Consider the following 10,892-nt stretch of genomic DNA (forward strand, 5'->3'; position numbering starts at 1 on the left):
GCCACCCAGTGATATTGCGCATAAACCTAGGCGGCGCGCGACGCACGGAGGCGACAAGCGCAGCCTGTAGCACATCCACCTTTTCCAAGCATGCCAACCCACCAAAGCGCCACCTCTGCCATCAACCTTGTCGACGAGGAAAACGAGCAGGCGCCACGGCCCATCGAGGCCGAGGCGCTCCCCGTCAACGCGATGGACGACGCCGTGATGCGCGTCATTGCCAGGGTTGAGCAAACCTTTGGCGCATGGCGCTTGAGAGCCGTGAATCAAGATAGGCATGTCAGCGCCGACAGGCTGCAACTCGCCGCACAACATGATCGATGGCGCGCCGCAGAGCAAGCTAGGCGCGTCCACGCCGATAGGCTACGGCTCGTCGCACGGCGAGACCATTGGAGCGCCGCAGAGCGAGAGGCGCGGCGCGCCGCACAGCAAGAGCGGATCCATTGGCGCTTTCCTGCTGTCAACACGGCGTCGCAGCTAGGTGCACCTCCCGTCAGTACCCCCATTCCTCGCCAGGAGTGGGCAGAGGCCCTCTGCGCCGTACTTGCACCAGAGGCCGGTCGCGCCGTACTTGCACCGGACACCCGCTGCGCCGTTCGCATGGGTCGCGCCGTTCGCCTTATCCACGGCCCGCTCGATGCCAACGGGCTGGTCGGTAGGCTCGACCGCCTCCTTGGCCCAGGTGTCCACCTAGGCGCAGTAGAGGAACATGGCCATCGCATCCTCGAGCTGGTGATCTCCGATGAAATAGCCAACTTGGAGCTCGAGATCGTGCTCCAGATGTACCGCGAGCGTGTCGACCACTTGGAAGAATGCCTACACGAGTTCAGGCAGAGCCAAGGGCTACCGTAGGCAAGGGCTGCTGGTCATGGTCTCATGGATGCGTTTTATTTGTTGAGTTGTTTCGACGTGGATAGCTATGTATTCACAGCAATCATAGTATTGCTCTGTTTATTCCTCTGTTACAATGTGTGTACTCTGTTTTCCGTTCTTATATGTTCTGTTTCAATGTGTGTGTATACGCTTTCCATTCTGTATATGTGGATGATAACAGCTAGATTCATATTAGTATACAAAAACAGATAGAAAATGGAATTCATAATATATATATATATATATATATTAATTGTTCATTAGTTCATCACAGAATATATATATATATATATATAATATCATCACATATACGTGATGATACTTAACTACTAGGTACAATGCATAAAATTGAAAACGAACAATACTAAAACTAATAATCCCTCCTGGGGCCAGTATTCTGGCATCCCTCGCCAGCAGCTCCCTGGTGCGCGGCATCTTCCCAGTGCAGAGGCAGTACTCCGCCTCGCAGCGCTTGACGTACCGATCTGCCTCTTGCTGGCAGACGAGCGCGAACGATCCAGCCATTTCGTTGGGCGCCCACCGGAGCTCCTCGTCGGTGGCACGCTGGAGCTTATCGGCCCACCTCCACGCAGCGACGAGGCGCCCAGCGCCTTTGACCTTCCTCGCGAAGTACCCGTCTTCGTACACCTCCTCCGCACGATGACGCACCCGCCCCCAAAGCTCCGCCGCCTCCTTTTTCCAGGCGGCATCACAGGCTTCACAGGACGCCTGGTACCTGACTTCCTCCTCCGCCATCTCCTTCTTGAACGCCACTTGCCTTGCTTTCTCAGCCAGCGGTAGCGACTTCCACAGACAAAGATTGTACTGACCCCAAAACCAATCCAAAGTTGGGGGGCCGGCGCAACCTCGTCCGACGGCGCGTAGGGGTCCTCGTCGCTGCTATTCGAGTGAGCGTCCTCGGGGGGCGGCGACTCCTCGTCGGCGCGTGGGCAGACCGACGACGCCATGGCAGAGATTTGAGAGAGAGAGAGAGAGAGAAAGAGAGAGAGAGAGGGAGAGAGAGAGGGCGAGTGAGGGGAGGATGTAGATGAGAATGCAGGAGGGACGACGTGAGCAAGGTAGTATTTATTGGCGGCCGGAATCTAGATCGACGGGAATAGTACACACGCCGGTCGCTAGAATTTACGAGTACTGTAGTTTGAATTGCACACGATTCCCTCAGCAAAATCCATGTGTGAACATAATAGCTGACGGTTTCCAATACAGAACTGTGATTGATTAATGATCCCCGCCACTCACCTACCAAACCTCGAGCCACGAGATAGAGTGACAATCGTGTGGGGGCCGGTTGTCTTGCCAGATCTTTACATTTTCTTTTTTGAACACCAGATATTTACACCGTCTGATGATTTTTTAACTCGCACACAAGTACACAAAAATATGATTTTTCAAACCGTTATGGTTAGCCGTTGCATGTAGATGTAGTTCAAATTTGAATTACGGTCATTAAATGGCTAGAAAATCAATTAAATGTCTTTAAAAGGTCAAATGACCCCTGAAAATTTTCAAATTTTCACATGACAATTGTATTAGTGCACGTTAAATGTAGAAAAAAATTTGAAAGCCGTAAGAGGAAGCTATCTCCCGTTCGTCATCAAACATGCATTGTTCCCTCTTGAAACCACGAACCTTCTAGTGAGTTGCTCCAGTTTGTGAGGGGGTTGTGTCCAAACTTTCGTCAAACAGGCCAATTTTTTTACCACATCATCTTGGTGGCAGGACATTACATCAAGCAGGGTTTCATGTTTTTCTGATCATTTTTTAATTTTTTGGAATTAAAATGCCATGGCACTCCATGCATGTGCCCATGTCGTGAGACCAATATGTTTGAAAATTCCTTCTAATTTACTGCACATGGAATTAACTCGTACACAAGTACACAAATATGATTTTTCAAACCGTTATGGTTAGGCGTTGCATGTAGATGTAGTTCAAATTTGAATTACGGTCATTAAATGGCTAGAAAATCACTTAAATGTCTTTAAAAGGTCAAATGACCGCTAGAATTTTCTAATTTTTCACAGTACAATTGTAGTAGTGCACGTTAAACATATAAATAATTTGAAGGCCGTAAAAGGAAGCTATCTCCTGTTCGTCATCAAACATGCATTGTGCCCTCTCGGAACCACGAGCCTTCTAGTGAGTTGCTCCGGTTTGTGAGGGGTGTGTGTCCAAACTTTCGTCAAACATGCCAGTTTTTTTACCACATCATCTTGGTGGCATGACATTACATCAAGCAACGTTTCATGTTTTACTGATCATTTTTTAATTTTTTTGGAATTAAAATGCCATGGCACTCCATGCATATATATGCATGTGTCCATGTCGTGAGACAAATATGTTTGAAAATTCCTTCTAATTTACTGCACATGGAATTAACTCGCATACAAGTACACAAATATGATTTTTCAAACCGTTATGGTTAGCCGTTGCATGTAGATGTAGTTCAAATTTGAATTACGGTCATTAAATGGCTAGAAAATCACTAAATGTGTTCAAAAGGTCAAATGACCCCTGAAATTTTCCAAATTTTCACATGACAGTTGTATTAGTGCACGTTACACGTAGAAAAAATTTGACGGCTGTAAGAGAAAGCTATCTCCCATTCGTCATCAAACATGCATTGTTCCCTCTCGGAACCACGAGCCTTCTAGTGAGTTGCTCCAGTTTGTGAGGGGTGTGTGTCCAAACTTTCGTCACACATGTCAAATTTTTTACCACATCATCTTGGTGGCATGACATTACATCAAGCAAGGTTTCATGTGTTTCTGATATTTTTTTATTTTTTTGGAATTTAAATGCCATGGCACTCCATGCTTAATTTTGTCATAGCCGTTAGACCAATATGTTTGAAATTCCTTCCAATTTACTGCACATGGAATTAAATCGCACACAAGTACACAAAATGACTTTTCAAACCGTTATGGTTAGCTGTTGCATGTACACGTAGTTCAAATTTCAATTACGGTCATTAAATGGCTAGAAAATCACTTAAATGTCTTAAAAGGTCAAATGACCCCTAAAATTTTCCAAAATTTGACATGACAGTTGTATTAGTACTACAAAATTTCTCATACATTTAAAACACCATCCGTTGCCACTTTACTCCAAATTCGTCTTTCACAGCTAATAAAAAATATCTACAACATCACACACAGTTGTTTTCTAGGAACCGTTTGCGATGAAAATATCTGTGTCTATTTAAGTCTCCCTCCTTAAGCTTCGCCGGCTCATTTGCTCCAGTGCTGGCAACCCCCGAATCCATGAATCTCGATCCCCATTCCCGCACCCCCTTCTTGCAAAGATGACATCGTGGAAACGCTTCGTGAAGTCCTGTACGATGGCTGCGTCCCCCCTGAGCGCCGCCGCCTGCGCCGAGAGCGCCGCCGCCTATACCAAGAGTGCCGCCGCATCTGCATTGAGCGCGGCCGCTTCCGCCGAGAGGGCGTCTGCTGCAGCCGATAGGGGAGCTGCAGCAGCCAAGACGGCTGCAGCTGCTGCTGCGACGGCGACTGCAAATGTCGAGAGCGCTCGAGCTACCGTCCGTGCCGCCGATGTCGCCCTGGCCCGGGTCGAGGTCATCCACACCAAGATCGAGGATGCACACGCCAAGATAGTCCAGGCCACCTCGGACTCCAGCATGCAACCCACGTCCGAAAAGGAGGCGGTGGCCATGGAGCACCTGCTTCCTCATGAGGTCGCCGAGCGGGAGCTGGAGATGCAGGAGGCGGCGGAGATCGAGGAGCACCGGGAGGAGGAGTTGCGCGTGGCCGAGGTCGAGGTACAGAAGAGTCTGTCCGTCGAGGAATCGGCGGTGGAGTACCAACGCGAGCTCTGGCGCAGCCACTACTACGAGTACTACAACCTTGAGGGAGGCGCCGAGGACGAGGACGCGGTAGACTTCGGCAGGGGGGACGCAGAGTCCACCAAAGGTGGCATGTCGCCAGGACAAGTCATCGACGTCTCATCTCACACCGGCGATGCATAGGCCGACACGGCGGCGGATTTGTTAAAATTATGCGTACTTAGGCTTTGTTTTTAATGCTGGTCTTTTGTTAGAGCAATGTTTACGTCACTTGGCTCTGTTTAATTACTAAAATTGCTCGATTCAGTAAGTATGGTTTGTCTGCTGTACACTCTTTTGTGTGCCAAAATTAGCAAGCGATGTTAAATTATGCAATGACATACCCGTGGAAATTTCCACCAAAATTTGAATTATCAAACTCATCCCATGCGTGTAAAGCAGAAGAATCGTTTGCGATACAGACAATCGTTCAAATTGAATGGTCCGGCGGCACCGCGCGCAAAGTTTCCCTCCATATTTTCAAAATTTTGGCCTACCGCCAAAATATCTACCCCCGCCCCACCCCCCTTCCCCACCCCCTTTTCTACCCGACCACAAGTCACATTTCCCATGTTTCCTCCTTCCTTCCTTCCTTCCTTCCTAAGCTATAGCCGCTTCCTCGCTCTCGCCGTCTCGCATCCTACCGCCGGGGTCGCCATGGTCTTCTACAAAGACCTCTCCAGCGGTTCCTCCTCCGGCGACGACTCCTTCACCACCCGGGTATGCCTCTCTTCTCTCTCTCGGGCTATGACTTGGAATGAAGGATTTTTACCCAGCGGTCGATTTGAGTCATTTCTTCCTCTTGTAGCTCCCTAGGACCATTAGTGGCAACGAATGGAGCGGGGTGGCTGAAGATCTATCTCCTCGTTGTCACCATCAATCTCCATGCGTGAAGCTAGTTGCGTTTGAATCTGTGGACAGTGGGAGGAAGTTTCTGGCATGTCCAGAGAAGGTTAGACCCTCTTTCGTTGTTACAAATCATTTGTTAGATGTGATTCAGATACTGTCACGGTCCCAACCCATTCATACCACACCTTCAACCAAACGCATCCTAGACAGTGTCACAGTTTGTACCTAGTATCTAAAATTGTTGCCATCTCATCAACGGTGCCATTAAAAAATTATTTGGCACCGCTTCAGCAGTTTGTGCAGCCAACTTTGGTCCACACACCCGAGCAGCCAAGCAGTAAAATACTAAATATTTATGGCACGAAGGAACTGGGCATCGGAGCAACTAGGTGCTCCGGAGTCCGGGTCCCTGATTTTTTTCTGCTGCATCGGCTCGCCAGTGTAGGGCACTGGTGCGAGATGTAGCAACAGTTGTCTTTACACCAGTTTTGGCATACATAGTTGACGGCCTTAGTGCTATTAGTTTTATGTTACTAAATTTGTGCATGTACACATCTGTTAGTATCAATTTGTTGTCATCCAAACAATGTCGCTATGCTGTTGCGGTTATATTTACCTTCCTCATAAAATGTTCAATTTGTTATTTATTGTACATGAGTAAGAACTTGTAGCGTTGTTGTAGTTAATTATAGCTTTTGATGTTCCAGAATTTGGTTGTTGTCTCAGTAGCAATTAATTCATTTGAACATTGATCTTTTTGAGAAGATATGTCATAATTAACATGTTTCTTCAGTTTTTTAAAATAAGCATTGGTGATTTTCTATGTTGCTATAAACCCATTTCACCTACAATTGTTACTGATCTAGTTTTAAATATTATAGGATGAACGGAAGTGTTCTTACCTGGAGTGGGTTGATCAAGAGTGGCCACAGTCTTTAAAGATGTGCCTAGCGATGCTCTGGAGCATGTATGAGGAACAGAACAGACGTAGGCTTAGAGAAAGTGTTGTCAACGCTGAAGAATATTTGAAGATGCGGGATAAAAAGAGGAAGGTGGAGAATGAGCTCAGAATTTTTAAATCAGACTTTGCTAAGATGGTGTTGGCGAAGGAGGAGGCACTTTCCCAGTTGGCCAGTGCAAAACAGGTTTTACTGAACTGAAAGCAGAGGTGGATAAGACAAGCCTTGATGATCTCGATTAGGGCAATGAATATATTGTTCTAATATTGTTCTTATGAAGTTGAACTAGCTATATGTTGTACTATGCTGTTTTCATGTAGCTATCGTATTGTGATGTTATAATATATATGTGCCTGATATGAAATTGGCAAACAACTGCTCGATATGAAATGTGAATTTGCATAATACTGGGATTATTAATTGTAAACTAATAAACCTGCTAAATGTGTCATGGAACATTGCAAACGGTTTCTGGCAGTAAAAGCGCTTGTCATGGATAGCCCAATGCCACACAGTTTTCTTCATCAAATCGTGTGTGATATAGTTGATAAAAGCAAACAGTTAACCAAGGCAGATTGTGTGTGATAGTTACACCTTTCACACACGAGCCTACACATAAAACTGTGTGGGATGTACATACGAACGGGAACGTTTTCCCTGGATTGACTGTGTGGGATGTACATAAGAAGGGAAACGTATTCCTTGGATTGACTGTGTGTGATATACATATGAACAAAAACGTTTTCCCTGTATTGACTGTGTGTGATGTACATAAGAACAGAAACGTATTCCTTGGATTGACTGTGTGTGATATACATACGAACGGAAATGTTTTTTTGGGATTCACCGTGTGGGATGTACATACCTACGGAAATGATTGGGTTTCGATGCATCGCCCGATCGCACACGAGCTCATTTGGTGTCCCAGGAGGGCCTATCCCCGATGATTTTTGGGTCGTGTGGGAAGGACCCCCCCCCCTAACGCCGACACTCACTTGGCGACGGTTCTAAATGCCGTCGCGAAAAAGGGTTAAAAACCGTTTGTATAGCACCGACGCGTACCAGTGTATATAAAAGTATATTTTATTTCTCTATATTTATTTTTTCTCTCTGTCTTATTTCAAAAAAAGAAGAAGACCTCAGGCGCCAGCCAGGCCAGCCAACCCAGCCAGCGCCGAGTCGCGGCCCACCCGCGAGCCAGGCGGCCTGCCTAGCGCTCCCGCGCCCGAACCCGCCTTTCCTCGGTCGCCCGCTCGCTCTCCTCTATCCCTATCTCACTGACGCGCCGGCCCCACCCCTTTATTTCCCCTCCTCCACGCCTCGCCAGGCTAGAGCACGGCCAGAGCGCGTCCGTCGCCGCGATCTTCCCAGGATCGTGCTCCGAGTCGCCCTTCTCTCCAAGAAACGTGTCCTATAAATCCCCTCGGTCTCCTCCCACGACCCCCCTAAACCCCCTCGCAAAACCCACCACATCCGCCGCCATCTCGAACCCGATCTCGCTGCCACCGCCGCACATCATCGTCGCACCCGCCCCCGGTGAGCCACTCCGCAGCCTTCCAGCTCCGCCATCCAAAACCCCTCTCCCTCCCGTACCTTTCTGACATCACCTCGCCGCCCAGGACCCACCGGAGCGTCGACCCCGAGCTCGTCGCCGCCCGCCGGAGCTGCAGAGCACTGGGCTCTACTTCCACTCGCCCTCGACGTCCGCGCCGTCCCCGAGCTCCATCAACTCCTCCACCGACCCCTGACTGCTCCGCCGCACCGCCCCGACCACTCCTCCTTCCTCCTCGATCGCCGGAATCGCCGCCACCTCGACGCCGAGCCGCCTCGCTGTCGTCACCGCCGCTGTAAGCCACCGGACCTCCCTCCACCATCTGATCTGCTACCTACAGCTTAGATTAGATGGGCGAAGAGGTTGGTTTGTTTTATGTAGATTGATTTTTCCTTCGGTTTATCTACGGTTTAGTTAGATTAGATCGAACCGGTCGGTCTATTTGTTAAGCCCGTATACGTTTAGATTATTTTCCGCCTGAGCGCTGTTTAGTTCCAGATCGCACACCCTAGGCCTAGTTAGCGCTGTTCTGTTTTTTAGTCTTTTTCGTTTCTGTTTCTAAAATAGAATAGTTCTATTTTTGTAAAATCTATAACTCTTAGGTTATTTATTAGTTTAATGTGATTTTTTCCTATTTTGAAAATTTCCTATAGTTTCTGTATAAAATAGTTTCGGCCATGTTTTTGTTTATAAAAATTGTTTTATATGGGTTTTACTCGGATTAGTATTTCTGCTATAAAATGAGCTAGGATTAAATTTTTTTAGTGTTTCTTTTTCCCACTGCTTTGTTTTGACATTGCCTAGTGGCAGGATTAATTTGGGTATTTTTAGATTTTTATTAAAATTAGTTTTACACGAAATCAACAATGCTTTAGTTTCTTTTACTTTGCTGATGTTTTCTGTTGTTTTAATTATTTTAAAATTTATTTTTTCTGTTTTTTTATTTTTAGTCAGATTAGTTCCTGTAGAGTTAGAAGGTGAACTTTTTTTACAGAAAAAGAAAATGTTTTATTTATTTCTTACTAGTTTTGTTTTAGGCATAAGTAGAGTTTTATAATAGCTTTTAATGCGATTCTTTTTGCATAAAATTTATTTGCTGTTTTATTTTCTGTTACTCAATAAAAAACTTGTTTTTGTTCTGTAAAAGAAACTTTTAATAGTAGGAAGCTATTCTTGTAGTTGTTTCTCTTATAGTAAAGCCTTGTTTTGTTTCTTGTGTTTTTCGTTGGCTTTATTGTTGGATTTCTTTGTGTGTATGATTGTGTGTTAATAAATTTTACTTGCTGTTATGTTAGAATTTTGTATGATGTTATACTTATTTGTGCTATTTTTGACTTGGTAGAATTTCCGGAGTGCGAGGCTTGCTACTTGGAGTCTTTAGCGTTTGAAGATCGTTAGCAAGGCAAGTTTTGATCATGAAATTTTATACCCATGTTTTATTGCATTAGTAGTTTACCTCCCCGCCATGCATGCAGTAGGAGAATTGAATCAAATCTTGAGTAGTATCATGTGGTAGGATGACCCAAATCCCTATGTTACCCTGGCCCGGGACATTGTAGAGTTTATGCTATGCTCATAGACGGGGTTGGTTGAGTGATTCATATGGGAGATGTGAGAGTCAAGATGATGACAACCCCATGACTTCAAGATGCTAAAGATGGATTTAAAAAATTCACTACTGGGTGGAGGACGGTTGATGGGCACCCTGGAGAAACCAGCGGATGGCCGGGAGGCATGGAGAAGCGCTATGACATCTTGCGGAAAGCTTCACCCAGCCACGAAGAGACGGATGGATATACCTTGACCAGGAGCTTACCTGTGGAGCTGCAAGCCATTATGGGCTCTGGGTTGGTCGATCCTAGGCGTGACTCTGGACGGACGGTGCCAGCAGATGTAAAAGAACGGTAGGACATGGATGGGCACCGACAATGGCCCAGAGGATCTCTACGAAAGACCTTGTTTCGTTTGTCTCGTCTTCAAACACCAGGTAGTGCGAGGACATAAAGGAGGGAATGATTCTTGCGGGTAAAGTGCACAAGACTCTGCAGAGTGAATCTAATCGATTAGCTGTGTCCCCGGTTACGGACAACTGAGCCTCTGGAATTGGAGTATTTCGGAAATCTCAACACCAAACATAATAAATTGATGGGTTATGATGATTTCGGGTATGAGACACTGGTTGGCGGAACCATCTCATTAACAACCAACATTTTGTAGTAATTGCAAACAAGTCCTTTTGTTGTAGGAAAAAATTTGCTTTTTCGGAAAAACTTAAACTTAGAGCCCCACAGCCAAATTGCATATAGTATTAGCGTTGTTATTATTGTCTTTCTCTATGACTTGCCGGCATATTCAAAATGCCGACCTACACGGCTGCAACGTCTCATGTTGCAGAGGAGTTTTCCGATCAGGAGTGAGGCTACGATCCACGCTCGGTGATTGCCCTATGGAGTCGGATGGACTCGCTTATCGTCTACGCTTCCGCGGCATTTAGTTTTTCTCATGAGCTGTCCTTCGGCAGAATTTATTCTATTGTAATAAAGACTCTATATGAGAATCATGTAATAAATCAGGTGTGATTGAACTTTGAAATTTTCATCAATGTACTGTGTGTGCCAGCATGATCTTGGGATGGTACCGATACACAGAGACTTGGCCGATTTCAGGCCATGTCGCTACATTCTCATAGATGATGCTCCATAAAACAAGAACTTTCAGCACTGAATTGGAACTTTTGATAGCAGCTGGGTAGTGGATCAGGTTAACTAATTTGAATGGAATGTGCTTACATTTT

The sequence above is a fragment of the Triticum aestivum genome, chromosome 1D, assembly GCF_018294505.1.
Source record: "Triticum aestivum cultivar Chinese Spring chromosome 1D, IWGSC CS RefSeq v2.1, whole genome shotgun sequence".
Classification (NCBI taxonomy): Eukaryota; Viridiplantae; Streptophyta; class Magnoliopsida; order Poales; family Poaceae; genus Triticum; species Triticum aestivum.